The sequence below is a fragment of the Brachyhypopomus gauderio genome, chromosome 3, assembly GCF_052324685.1.
Source record: "Brachyhypopomus gauderio isolate BG-103 chromosome 3, BGAUD_0.2, whole genome shotgun sequence".
Classification (NCBI taxonomy): domain Eukaryota; kingdom Metazoa; phylum Chordata; class Actinopteri; order Gymnotiformes; family Hypopomidae; genus Brachyhypopomus; species Brachyhypopomus gauderio.
The window spans coordinates 22,547,902-22,563,025 of record NC_135213.1 but is presented as its reverse complement, the minus strand read 5'-3'; the positions used below and the strand labels follow the sequence as shown (position 1 = coordinate 22,563,025).

At 46.0% G+C, this 15,124-nt stretch overlaps 1 long non-coding RNA gene across 1 annotated transcript; it reads left to right on the top strand.

The window, feature by feature from the left end:
* Positions 1-2,136: 2,136 nt before the first annotated feature.
* On the top strand, positions 2,137-14,010 carry LOC143510777 (uncharacterized). Its single transcript, XR_013130081.1, has 3 exons — positions 2,137-2,367; positions 5,993-6,154; positions 11,708-14,010. It is a non-coding gene; the product is annotated as an uncharacterized LOC143510777 (long non-coding RNA).
* The last annotated feature ends 1,114 nt before the right edge of the window (positions 14,011-15,124 follow it).

The following is a 15,124-nucleotide window of genomic DNA, read 5'->3' as shown; positions in this document are numbered from 1 at the left end:
TAGTAAAATCTGACCTTATTAGTTAACCTAACTCAGGTCTGGCTTCCTCCACATCATATGAGACATTCCACAAAAAAAAAAAAACTAACTAAAACAAATTTGGCACAGGAATCTCAGATGCGTAGATGAGTACCTTGGGTGGAGTTGACTGTACCATTTTCTCCACGCTATCCAGTTACAATTGCCATTCCATGATCATATGAGATTCAAAAGAGGTCATTTAGCCATTTGTTACTTAAGCTCTTTGGAGAACCTTTTTTGTGGAGTATTACAATATGTGGGAGGCAGAATCCGTTTGGCATTCAGGCTAAGTGGTCGCCCTGCGGTGAACCATTCTCACGTATCATTGTGTAAATATGGTATGTACAGTAACTTTGAGGTGAGAAAAAACGGTTCAACTGGCTGTGTTCACACTGCAGGACTCCTGGATTGTTTCCTCTCAACAAATGCACGCAATAATCTCTCAGTTTTAGATGGCATCATTTTGTTCTGCTCTGGAGTATCGTTCCGTTGACCTAGACAAGGTGCCAAGGTAAATCGCAGCCTTGGTATTGCCTTGGTCAAAATATCGCCATTAGTGGAGCCTCACCTTTAGATCACATTTTCTTCAGCTGTGGACAATGTGAATGGCGGGGAGGCGTCCAGTTTCCCAAGACCAAGCCTCCCGTGGTGAAAGTCGATACCGCCCCTTTAAGACACAAGCTGGCGAGAGACGGCAGTGTCGTTGAGTAAACAGAAACACAAACAGTTGTATACTTGCATCACCCTGTCCAGGAGACATCTGACTGTGATCATGTGCATCGGTGGGTTTCTGCTGGCATACGTAGATCATTCGGAGAAATCGCTTGATATGCTTTATGGTACTATCTCTCAGTAACAGGGCCTAGTGAAGTAAATCCAGCAGTTTGTTTGTCAGAAGTAAATATCCCTCCCACCTCGGCAGGCTCATGGGAAAGGCTTCGGACTTCCGTTCTTTCTGGAGAGGAACACACGAGTATTACATGAAGGTGGATCTACTGATTAAAATGACCTTAGTTTGCGGTTGTCTTGAGAATTCAGTGTCTGTCTGTTTTCTCTCAAACCCAGGTTCATATTGTAGATATACGGCTCATGCAAAGGGACATGCTTGAAGTGTAGGTGCTCACTGTATGAAGCCATGCTGTTGAGTTTTTGTGTGTGTAACACTAATGCAAACAGAACACTGAAATGAACTCTGAATGTCATGTATTCAACCATCAAGTCAGAAAGATTCCTGGCATGATAATGGGCTCTTTAGTGGTAACAGATACCACCAAGTGGTCACTAATGGCATTAACTTAAAAACAGGAAATTCACATGAAAAGAAAACTCCTGGGTATTCTTTCCTCAAAGAAAATTGCTTAGATTTATAGCAATGTCTGAAAATTGTTCTGGTTGAATGCAACCTATTGTTATAGTATTTCGCTAATTTATAGGTTTTGCAATTGACAATATGTCTCTGGGTTAAAAATAATTAAATGATTACATACTTATTTTTGCCGTTAAAAAATATCTTGCTGATATTGTTACGCACTATATACAGAATAAATGCTTCTGGTAATTCCCAGTTAATATATATTTTTTATTTAAATGGAGTTTCCACTAGATGGCAGCAGAGGTTTCAATTCTGTCTTCTCTGCCTGTACTCATTCATATGTTGCACGTCTAACGCTGAATGAATAACTTTAGATGTGGAAGGGTTACTGTCTTTTGTTGTTATTGTTGTAATTAAAGAATACTATCTGTGTTAGTTTTGACAGTGCTAATATTAACTGGATATTTTATTGATATAGCATGAAATAAATTTGTGTGTGGAGACTGAGTTTGTCCTATTAGGCTTTCATGTCATGCAGCGGAACTGGGATTTGGAAAGACTTAAGCATGACAATGAAGTCGACAGGGACTGGAAGACTGTCATCTGTAAATGTACACTAAGAAACACACACGCACACACACACGCATGCACGCACGCCCACACACACACACGCACACTTATGCACCCGACTCTTGCATAATAATCTCTTATATACAGCTAAATCAGTCTTACACAAACATGTCTTCCATATTTATTCCAACCCATAAGGTAATGATATCTTCATCCTCCATTCCTACCAAAATATGTGCACAGTCTTCCTTGTCGCCTCCTCTTCCCCACGTACTTTTGAGCTTCTCTTCATCTCTCAGCCTCCCCCTCCTCCAGCTGTCTCTCTCTTCCCTCCCTTCCCCTTGTTCTGCACTCCCGCCTGCCTCCTTCCCCGCGTCCCCGGAGAGCTCCAGCCCAGGAGGACGACTGGAAGCCCGGCTAGACGGAAACACATGGGCTAAGTGTGGAGTTTGGAAGGCCAGCAGGTAATTACAGGAGGCTTGGTGTAGCAGCCCTGGGTTTCAGCAGCATAGTTGTATTCAGTGGAGGGACAGGAGAGGGCTGGGGAGTGTAGAATAACACCCGTTTGGCCCTGTGTCTGCACCAGACGACAGATTCCCTCTTTCTTTCCGTCTGTTTGTTGGTGTGTGGAACGTTCCTCGATTTTAAATATGATTTAGAAATGAGTTTGTTCTGTGAAAGCAATTGGTGAATGAAGCTGTGTGAACGCTCTACTTGGGTTGGAACCAGAACCGCTCCACTGTAGCTGATCTCCATGCAGTGTGTGCTCATTGATGAACTGTGTAACCAGTTTGATGGGCTTCTGGAGGGCTCCTCTAACAGCTGCTGTCAGTGGCTGCGTTCTGGCGTCTTGTTTGGTTGTGGAGGGTGCAGGTTCATAACGCCAGCGTCATGTTTATCTGAGGAGGGAATCCTCTCCTCTCTCATGCCTTCCCTCGCTCCAGAAACCAAGCTGCTTCTGTGTTCTTCAATAAAATCTAATTATACAAATTAAAAAGGAATTAATTACTGTAAAAAAAAATCATTTATTTCTAACTGTTTTATGTATAATTATCTAAATATATTGACAGATATTTAATTTACAAATTTAAATGTAATCTATATTTATAAAATATTTTAAATCACAATATTAATGCTAAATGTAAGATGGTTTTACTCTTAAGATCTTCTTTGTTGCAGCATCCCTGTGATTTATTTTACAGTACATTTTCTGTACATTTCCACCAAAGATTTGTGTTATTTTTTTTATTACTTCATTGTTGTTTAATTATTTCATTCAGACAAATACAATTCCTCTAAAGATTATTGCATTCAGAATGCTAATAAGTGATACTTTTTTTGCATATTTTGAAAATAATCAACAAAATGATTTTAGTTATTGTTGATAGCTATGAATCCTCTAAGATTCCTTGGCATTGTTTTGCCCACATATGACTTATGAGATGTAAATGATCAAATTACATCAATACTAACAACATAAGGCTGTAGGCTTACTGATGTAATTAACAACAGTGTGGTTGTCCAGCAAGTGTTTGGACAATCCTCCTGTAGTGTGGACAGATTCTGTCCCCAGTGCCCTGTCCCCCCTCACCCCCCAGACCAGGCCAGAGCGTCAGCACCCCGCTGGGCCCGAGCTGTTTATCTCTTCCGAAGCGGTCGTGATTAATGAGGCCCTGAACACATCCTCTTTCCCCTGAACCAGCTGAATAAACACGCCCCGTTATTCCAGCCCGACCTGCTGTGGGAGCTCAGCTACAGGTAGCCAGCAAGGTTCCAGTGCACCCCAGCCACCAACACACACACACACACACACACACACCTCTCTTGGGAAAGGTCTCTCACGCATAGGGAAACGGTAGAGAGTGACAGTCGGGTCAAGAAGGGAAAGCGGATCACCTTAACCCACTGTGTCCAGACTCGTCAGTCAGAACAGGAATGAAAGGGGATTTTTGGTTAATCTATGTACAAATAGTGAACCTCTTTATCTGCTTTGTAAGTCGTGCTGGATAAGAGCGTCTGCTAAATGCCCTAAATGTAAATGCAAATTTGATTGGTTTCTTAGTACTGGTCTGTTGTAAGAAGACAGGTGCAGGCCTCATCTCCTCTCCTCGCCCAACACAGGGAATGTTGCTCTTCATGATTCATCAGAGTAGCCTGTGTATGAAAGCAAAATATGTGGAGAAAAGATATAATCCTTCTCTGACGTGATATTACTTTGGAAACGACCAAAGCCAAACAACCATTGGGTGTCATGCTGAATGTGATGGATGAAAGACGTAAACAGTTCCTCCTGCCTTGTTGTGTCTCTGTGGTTATTTGAATGTGTTTTGGACATATTTGACTCTCCTCTGGTCAGAGCACTGATAACCACAGGCCGTCATCTCTGTTGTCACGTGCTGGGTTGATATGAGTCCCAGTGTGTTTGTCTAGAGGTGTCTGTGTTGTCAGAAGATTGTTTCTCGGACGGAGCTCTGGTGTTAAAAGTTGTCAACCTCTCCAGGCAGGGGACTTTCTGCAGCAGCCGCGTGAGGATTATGACGGCCGTTTCCCTCTCTTTCGTCCTCGGGTGATGTGGTAGGTTTTTATGTTCAACCCGTTGTCTCACGTGTGAGCCATTTGCTCGTGGACATTTCCTCCTCCTGTCCGTTTGTGCTGCAGTTCTGAGTGTCTGGCTTCACACCTCTCGAACTGAACCTGATGACAAAGTCTGACTGGAAACAGACCTTTTACACACAAATGTGTCAGGGGCCCCCTGATCACTCCGCCCTGCCCCACCCCCTTCTGCACCGCACCGCCCCTCTACCGACACGGTCAACCGCACTCGCGGTTCACTAAGAGCATCCTCAAACTTCAAAGATCAATGCGCAGCAAAAACCTCTTCACCCCCCAAATGTCCATTTCTAGCCGACGCTGGTGAGTCTGATGTGGCCGGCGCTGTCAGGCCCGATGTGGCTGAAGCCGCTTCACGGAGCGGGTCGTGGTGCTGCTGTCAGGGTACGGGCCTCAGCACGGAGGCCTCTGGATGCAGGTGTGGGCTGAGGGATAGGGAGCAGGCTGAAAGGCACAGTCATTACCAGTGACAGCAACTGGACATGTGGGCAGACACAACTCAGAGACACGCTTTTCCACTGCCCATAACCAGTGGCGTCTTCCATACTGGGACCACTGGGACTTAGAGATAAGAAACATGTGGAGACTGGTAATGCACAGCATGTCTGTTACTGGTTGTTGTTAAATAGGGCCAAATATATTAAACATTATTTATTTCATTAGAGATATGTGTATGATTTATTTATCAAATGATATTTGGATATTTTGATGGCACTTGGCATGATGAGGTCTTGAGGTGGAACTGGTAACCTTCTGAGTGATATAAATTCACCCTGGGGTGTGTAGGGAGTGTGGGGCAGGGAGTGTGGGGCAGAGAGTGTGGGGCAGGGAGTGTGGGGCAGGGAGTGTGGGGCAGGGAGTGTGGGGCAGGGAGTGTGGGGCAGAGAGTGTGGGGCAGAGAGTGTGGGGCAGGGAGTGTGGGGCAGGGAGTGTGGGGCAGAGAGTGTGGGGCAGGGAGTGTGGGGCAGGGAGTGTGGGGCAGAGAGTGTGGGGCAGGGAGTGTGGGGCAGAGAGTGTGGGGCAGGGAGAAGCCAGACAGTTCAGCAAAGCAAAATCAGGCAAATGGAAGATTTTAGTCAACAAACTGAAGCTAGCAGTGCATTGCATCCATGCTTGAGGTCATTCAAGGAAACCAACTAGAACGTGGTTGTGGGTCTAGAGAATGGCATAGAATAGTTTTGTTGATTGCTTATGAGATTGTGTTTCTCTGTTTAATCAAATAACCTTCATGATTATGTCAATTATGTCAATGATCCCTCCCCTCAAAATATGGCCCACACTATATGTAAAATCATAAAGTTAGAGTTTAGTAGTTGCTGTTGACACGTTATTGTTCAGTACTGTGTATACATAGATGCTGTGTGTGTGTGTGTGTGTGTGTGTGTGTGTGTGTGTGTGGGTGTGGGTGTGTGTGTGTGTGTGTGTGTGTGTGTGTGTGTGTGTGTGTGTGTGTGTGTGTGTGTGTGTGTTTATGCTAAGGGTGTGGACATGGAGGGACACACACCGTGGCCTGCGTGTCGCCGGTGCCTATTCTCCCGAGGCAGCCGGGCTGATCTGTGGAAAAGTGCTTGACGCTCTTCCTCACAATGAGCGAGGCGGGAGCAGGCGGAGAGGAGGCGCTCCGGGAGAACACAAACAGAGGTGCTGCGTGAGCCACAAATCCCCACTTCCTCTGAAACTTCCAGCCCGCTTTTTTCCTGTCCAAATTCCACAGCCATTAAACTTTCCTGGCAGCCGTTCAGAAAACAGCAGCGCAAACCTCACCCAACCCCCCCCCCCCCCCCCCCTCCACCCACTCCATCACCTCCACCCCCCCCCCCCCCCCACCCCACCCCATCTTCCCCTTACCCCCCTCCTGGCCACACCCCCCCAACCCCACTGCACACCAACACTTGGGATATCAGAGATCTGCCGCCTGACTCCTTAAATAAAGGTCTGACTTCATAGCTGTTTTTGCTGCAGCTCGGGTTTCCTCCGACGTGTCTCCTGGTTTTCACAAAGGGTCATGGGGAGGTGCGGGGGAGGTGCGGGGGAGGTGCAGGCCTCTCCATCCATGTGTTTAGTCTCAGCCATGTCTGACTGCATACCCTAAGAGAACAGAGGCCATATAAAACATAGCCAGATTAGTGCCAGCCAAACGCTAAACAAGCTGAGTGTTTTCTCCTGCAGTCCTTCAGTGGCTGCTGCTAAAAGCATCTCGGTGCATTCACGCACACTCTGCCACTGTGCAGTGGCTTGTCATGTTTATAATTATCGATGCATTATTACAGCTTTCAAACCCCCATTTCTGTATATGTACGTCACGTCGACTCCTTGGCAGTTCAGAACTTCACATCTGTCATTCATACGCTTTAATGGCTTTCATTCCTGTCCCTGTGTCCTACCTTGCCTCATCCTTTCAACTTCTCTCCAGAGCCCATGGGAGCGTGAGGCTGTGGCCAGCTGCTGTGAGCTGTAAAGAGCAGGGAGAGAGTGATTGAGAGGGGAAAGCGGACCGCGTGAGTTTAGGGTCAGACCTCCATCGCTAAACGAGAACAGCCTGCTGCTGGCTGTGAGCGCTGAGTCAAACCAAAGAGACACGGGACAAGAGAGAGCCAAGAGTGTGAGCAACACTTCATGAGTTACAGGAGAGGGAGGACCCGGCCCTGGTGCCTGGGGCAGGAGGCCCGCGTGCAGTGGGCCTGGGTCAGCATGCAGAGCCCATGGTCCCAGCTCCTGCACTGGGCAGCGCCAGGCTGGACACCGCCTGAGCTCTGGTGTCCTGGGCTGCATTATCTAGAGGGGCAGCCGTGGGGGAAACCGAGCCTCCTGGACCCTGTGGAGACTTCCTCCACAGACTGGAGAGAAGTTTCATCGTAATCGCTGCGAGGGCAGGACAGGTGAGAGCGGTGTGGGTGCTGAATGGTGGAAGGTAGATGGCTTCACACACACCATGTCGTATGGTGCCTCGCTAGGGTTCTGGGAGCTCCCCACTCCTAAATCAAAGTATAGTTTATATCAAAGGAACGTGTGGTGTGGGGTTAAGAGTGTAAGCCCATCAACAGCTCCCCCAGCTGTCCGAGGTTCCGGTCCCATAATCAGCCTGTCTGCCCACTGATGTCTGCTGATGTGAGTGCACTAACTGATGTGCTCACTAAACAGCTGGGCCTTTTCAGTGTCCCAGTCCTGTCTCTAGGATTTATGGTCTAGATAGGCTTAAAGTCCAGGGCCGACAAAGACTTAGTCATGTCTGGTAGGAGTCTATTGCAATTCCATATATCTTTGCATCATTGCACATTTAAACTGAGAGTTATACACTCTGTGCTTCCTATCATATGCTCGGGATAAATAATATTCAGATCGGTGGGTGGGGAGGCTGAGTACACAACCTCCATTAGCTCTGATTTAAGTGTTAGCCACTAGCTTACACTGCATCCTGTTCATGAAATTCTCACTTAATTCTGCATGCAAGTGTGGGTGCATGTGTGTGTGTGTGTGTGTGTGTGTGTGTGTGTGTGTGTGTGTGTGTGTGTGTGTGTGTGTGTGTGTGTGTGCACAAGCACGTTTAGTGACGTTGAAATCCTGTATAGCTTCCCCCGGAGGGCCTGCCCTTTTTTTAACACAACTTGCACTACGTCTCATTAGAAAACCTCCTGGCTTCCCCCCTGACCTCAGGCTGTTGGTTTCAGCCCTTGTTTCCAGGCTGGCCCAGGGCTGTGTGCACAGCTAGCTGTTCTCAGATATCTCATTTCAAACCAGAGGAGGCGCTGGCCAGAGAACGCAGGCTGTCCTCACCGAGGCTGGATGGAGGAGCTGATGCACAGCGTGTTGGGAAGGCGGCGACAGAGAAAAATGAGATTCGTTCTGTGGAAACTCAGATCACTTGTGTCCATGGGGAAAAACTTCACGGCATTTCCAAAACGTTTTCCTTGTACTTGGTGAACCTAAGCAGTTATGTCTGAGGAGACGAATGTGCTAATCAGAATTAGAGATGTTCATTTCCTTCCTCCACAGACTGTGCAGACTGTTTGTGTCTGTGCAGAGTAGCTAGTGTCCCTAAATTATGACATCGCAGTTGTATCTGAGTGTTGCCTGCTCGTGACTATGCCCTGTTTCACTGGTTTACTGGTTATCTGTTCTACCTGAGCCTTATAAAAGGTAAATAGACAACATATTATTTCTATTTCTCAGAAAATCAGTAGTAATAATAACTATTTAAATTGAGAGTAAAAGTATGAATTTCATAATGTTGCAATTGTATAGTCATAGTTCCTTGGCATGGTAAGGAGACGTCCGCTGTGATTTAGCTCAGGTCACAGGGCCCGGGTGCTGGGCGGCACGCCAGGCCAGATGCCCACTCAGCATCGGTGCCAGCCAGGGCCGGCGTGAGAGCGGAGCGCTCCCCGTCTGTGCCGCACGGCTCGATGTCCCTCAGACGTGAGCGGGACACGCAGGCAGAGCATTACCACTGGTCCCTCACTAATCCTCCCCAGACCAAACAGCTTAGCCAGACTGGGGAACATGCTCGTGAAAGCAGGTGTTAATTAGAGGCAGCGTGGGGGTGGTGTTCGCGAGACCGGTGACGGAGGGAGCGTGGGTGAAGAGGTGGTGTAGGTAGGGAGGTGGCGTGAAGGTGGGTGCGCGTGCATCGAACAAGCGAACTGCACCACAGTCTTGGAGAGAGAGACAGACAGACAGAGATGGAGAGAGAGAAACTGACAGAGAGAGAGACAGCCAGACAGAGAGAGAGAGACAGACAGGCAGACAGAGACAGAAAGAGAGAGCAGACGTTGACAGGTCTTCCATTGTCTGATGAACACATGGGGGCATGTGTTAGATATCATCCTCCCACGTGGTGCGCAGGGACGCAGGCTGAAATCCAAGCCCTGGCCCAGCAGCACAGCTCTGATGAAAGACAGTGCGGGAAGGAGAATATTAAAGCCAAGGCTCCAGAAATCCCAGCCTGTCACGCCAAGGCTCAGCCAATCCCCCCCCCCCCCCCCCCCCCCCCCACCCCCAACGGCCTTATGGGAGTTGGAGTCTGACTGTGGGGTCAGAGAGAGAAAAGAGAGAAGACGGAGGGGGGCAGAGGGGGTGTTGAGGTGAGGGAGGTTAGGAGACTGTGAGTATGATCTGTGTCTGCTCGAATCTTGGAGATAAACTGCAGACTAATGGTTAGTGTTGCCCTTACCACTGGGGGGAGAAGAGAAGCATGACATGGCATGTTGTAGTACAGTGGGGTCAGTGGGGTACTACAGGGTCAGTGGGGTACTACAAGGTCAGTGAGGTACTACAGGCGTTTTATACCTGTCTGAATGCATGCACTCTCTTTTATCTCCATGGTGCATCATAGTGGAATCAGTTTCCTTCAGCTTGATTGTTTACTGTATTACAATAAAATATGTACCAGGTACTTGCTGGATGTTACACATATACACCTGATGTATGCCTGAGCTACATGATGCCTGCTGTATCGAACTCATGTGAGACTCTTTCAGTCACTAGCCAAAGGACACTTTCAGAGATTAAAGACATGATGTGGGTTTACTTTTAATTTAAAAATATTTTTCACAGGTAAAAATCATCCCTTCTCATTATTAATATTTTATTTTCCTTCTTTGTTAATATATTCCTTATCTTATGCATTGTAGTCTCCTTCTTAATTTCTCTCAATCTTTCATTTTATTTACTTTAACTCTGTTTAATTTCTCTTAGACCTTTAGTTTTATCTTAAAAAAAAATTATATGTCAATTTTAATACATTTTATATGTGAACTTTTAATATATTTCTTGACAAAGATCTCAGACAGAGCTCAGGGTGTAATAAGCTTTTTCTGTTCGTATGTGAAGCCTTCACGTTTGCCCCTGTCTATGAAAGGAGGTATATGAATAACTTGGCTCGCCTTGCCTTCCAAACTGCGGAAACAAATTGCTCGCGAGGGTTTCAGGATCGCTGTGCGAACTGCGTGCGCACCTCGTGTTTTATTTCTTCATGCAGCTCGTCCGTGGCGCACCCTTCCTCCTGAAGTTCTCCCGTGGCTGCACGGACCTGAGTGATGCCTCAGCAGCAGTGGCCCACAACACCAGATCCTCTGGTGGCCATTCACACTGGCACACACACACTCACAGCAGACCACTGACAACCGCACAGCTCGTGTGTGTCTATGTCCACGAAGCTTATGCAGTTATAGATGACAGCAGTTTTCTCAATAAAATGGTAGTGAGCTGGAATTCATCTAATCTTTAAATTACATTGTAACAATCGCAGGATTGTAAGGAATTAGCTGCCTGGATCACTCATCAGTCTTTTCTTTGCTTTGGCATTTGCCTTTAAGACAGAATACACCAGCCATGTCATATATTTGAGATGCTCAGCAGATATATAGTAGATATGCTTGGAACTGATGTGACCTAGATTTCTCTGACATATTCAGTTCTCAAACCCAACTCCAAAAACGTCGACGATGATGTGAAGCTGTAGTAACTTTAACGGAGAATGTAGAGAATGTTGGCGCACACACATTTTGGTCCTTATGTCAAAATCCAAGTTTGCTATTTATTGGGGCAATTAAAATGAGGCTCAAACAGAGTGTCTTTATGGGTAGTCCAGGCAGTGGCGTGGTGGTGATCCAGCACCGATGCCTTTGCTCATATTTCAGTCAGCCGGGTCTCTCATAAAAGCCGGCACCTCTACATGTCAACACCAATTGTACTAGACATTAAGACTTTTGTTAAATAGGGACTGAGGGGCTAGGCAGACACTTCTAAGGGTGGCAGACAGAAAACAGGGAGGGGCAACAAACGAGGGTAGAAATCACTTTCAATCAATACAACAGCACTAAAGCCTTTAGGAGATCTTGAATTTTGGTGAGGAGGTTCCTTAGTAAAAGTAGAAATTAAAAGTTTTTATGAGAAAACTTCAGATCTCCAAAAAAAAAAAAAGTGAGCTGTTTGTGTGTGATTGTTGTTTAGAAAGTGACGCTGCCATTCGAGGATGTCTACCAGAGTGAACATGGTCTAATGTTTCTACTCAGGAACTAAGACTATGGAATGAGTATATTTGATCTTTTAAGAGGACAAAAATGTTAACAGAACAATCCATTCATGATTATTGCCCAAGATTTGGATGATAATTGCAACTAATGTTTATTTAACATACAACAAAATGTGTTTTCTTTCAGTCCAGAAGAGTGATGATGTTTGTGTCTATTTCAGGAGCCTCCCGTCGAGATGCCTGGATCCTTTCTTCAGTTGGAGCGGAGCAGGTAGAGAACTCGCCTGTGCAGAATGATCTCCGGCCTTCTTCCTCCTCTTCGCTATAGGAACCATCCCAGGCACTCCACAGGAAGTCCCGCATAATTTAAAGCTGCACTGTGCAGTCCTGGCCCATCTTGACTGATTGTGCAATGGAACTGCAAGATTTACTTTTCCTAAGGGGGTCACTAATCATCAGAGCAGTTTTTAGGGGGGGGGCACAGACATTTCACTGACCACATCCTACGCATACATGCAAGCTGTTTCAACAGACGCCGCACACTCGCACTCAGACACGCACCACGCTTCCGTTAAGCTGCGTGCGCTCCTGCACCCGCGTTCTCCTGGCCTCCTCTCTGGAGCTCAAACGCTTTCTCGGGAGGCCACGCGGGATCCATGGCGCATTTCCGCCCAAGCTCCTCTCCTCCTGTCCGACACTGAACCCCCCCGTGTGCGCGGGCCAAAAACCAGGCAGTGGTGTGGAGAAAAGGGAAGCAGATTTGCAGGTGGGTCGAAGCACAGAGGAGACGTAAGCAGGGACATGTCTGGGAGGAGGAGGAGGAGGAGGAGGAGGAGGAGACACAGGGCTGCACCAGGCCGGCTCTGAGGCCTGATGGCCTGAAGAAGGACAGACTTCCCAGGCTTTGGCGGTGCTGTCCCACGGGGGTTGATGGGAAGAGTCAGGGCTCCACAATGCTTCTCTCAGGAGTCTACACGCATCTCATGTAAAAGTGAAGTATTAGGCATCTTCAGTACGGCGCGTGAGGATCCTTCAGGCTGTTTAGGCTTTGTGCTTCAGCACACTGGAGTTGTAAAGCTTCAGTTTGTAGGTGTTTACATTTATAATGGGTGAACATACAGGTTTTATAGTCCTACTATATAGTTCTCCCTATTTCAGGTTCATTCTGTTCTTGCACTATACATGAATGACTAAAACTCCTGAGTGATGTAAGCAAAATGTGCCATGTATCATACAATAGATCTTTACACATGACATCATTCATGTGAACGTTTTTGACATGATTTGTTATCAGTGACTGATGAGTCACAAACCTTCTGTCCAACACATGATTTTACAAAAGACAAGACACTTTATAGCTGCCTACTTCAATAAAAAACCCCACAGTGATGGAATGATGGAAATGACAATTGTGCTATATAGTGAAAGCTTGATGTTGTAAATGTGGTTCTTATCAGCCTTGGAATACTTTAGTGTCCCTTGTGGAAACGCATATCTAGGAAACCGTGAAAAGTAGCTGAGAGCTTTTATATAAACGTGATCTGCAGATCGGCAGTGGTACTGAGACTGGACCTGTGAGTCATGCTTTTAATTCCATTTCTTAGGCCTGACATACAGTGTTCTGGTTATCTGTCAACACCCCCACCCCCACCCACCCTACTCCACCCACCACTCACTCCAGCACTGACCACAAATCAGGACACTTCATAATAAAAGCCAGAGCAATCTGGTGCTTGTGACATATCTTTAGACTGCATGTAATGCAATGGAATTAAGGCAAGAAAGAATCAGTGCAACACAAATAACTCAATGCCTTTGTTTGAATTTAACATGATTACTTTTTTTCTCACCATGTTGCTTCAAGAGCAAAAGCAAAGCTTTTAAATCTTTATCTGCCCAATGTGGGAAAAAGTTGAAGATAAATACAGATTTGAGGAATTTTTTTTCTTCTTACTCCGAAGTGAAACTCAGGAAGCATGTGTGTTGGTCTATAAAGTGAAGTCACTTGCTGCTTGTCTAACTACTGACCAGAGTATTGCTTCTTGTCTAACTACTGTTTTTTTTTACTTAACTGGGCATAGAATGGTCATATCCACAAAATTTGTAGTCATAAGCTATTTAAAGAATGTTTTAAAGTTAAATCTGCTTTCATCATCACACACTGGCTGGAGAAGGCTCTGTCTTCTGTGCTAGTGCTGACAGCTAGCAACGGGTCCTTTACGTTACTGCATTCTTCAGGACACAACGGGAAGAAATGTCTCATGATTCATGCTTTTTGTCTCATCTTTTTCCGTAGGACTGAGCTAATTCAGTAAAAGCTTGTGCAATCTGAGTATTGTTATATTATGTTTTCTTTCTTTTGCTTCTGGGACAACTTAGCATGTAATATTAATCTACCTACTTAAATTATATATACACACTAGCTGTTATTTTTGTCTCTTCGTGCCTTATCTTGTACCAATTTAATATCTAATGTGAATTGAAAAAATGTCTTGTTTAAACATATGAAATGTAACCCCCCTGCATAAAGGAAACCTAATCTCTATATATACTTCAGTTAAAAGTATTTATTTTAGAAAATGTCATAGGTGTAAAAAAAATCACTACCCACTGTAGTGCTCCTGCTTTAGGTGCTCTAACACAATAATTATGGCTTATATGTACAGTTTGTTTTGACAGCCATTACCGCTAATACAATAATAGTCCTCATAAGAGTGGAATGCAGAGGAAGCAATGAAGGACGAGCTGTGAGCAGCTGTGTTCGCTGGGGTCAGCAGCACTGGAAGCCTTCGCCCCTGCCGTGGGTGTGTGCGACCATTCCTGTGTCTGCCCAGCATAGAGTTCACTCACCTCTCCTGCCTTTGTTTGGCCGGCCTGGCCACGGTGAAGGCCCACCATTGTAAGCCCCCCCCCCCCCCCCCCCCCCCCCCACTCCGGACTCTGGATGCTTTACCGCTGTTTTCTTTGGGAAGCAGGAAATTGGATGACTGGCTACCTGCTACAACAACATCCTGCTCTTGAGAAGCTGTCGTTTCTTGCGTACCCACCTATTCTTTCCTCTTCTCCGCTGTGTTCCTCCAGTGCGAGGGCTCCAGACGTCTTGAGCACCGGGCAGCCCAAGTGGCCTCACCCCATGTCCAGTTAGGGCAAGAATTGATGATTTTTTTTTTTTTTCCCGAACGGTCCAGATGCTTCCGTCAAAACTAGCCACAAGGCCAAGGACCTGAAGCTGAGGTAGCACAGGGGCCCTCAGGCAACAGCCATTTTACATTAACACATTGTGGGAGGTGTAGGGCCATAACGAGGATTTCAGTGTTCTGTCTAATTTAAAAGATTTAAATTCGATAGTAGATTTTCGGCAGGATGGAAAAGAGGCTATTGGAGATCTGTTTCATCGAACAATGGCTCAAAAGAAATTTGAACATTGCCATCTCTGAAAGGTATTTCCTTTGGGGGTTCTACTGTGTGTCCAGTGACTGTTATAAATGATAGAAAACTAATAAATCTCTAGCTCTGGCTCAAGACATGTGACAGAGGAGAGGTTATTATTTCTAAATGTTCATCACAAGAATCTGATGTAGAACATCATGAGAGCTTTAAATCATTTTTAACTTCTATTGCTTGAAGAATTTGAAATA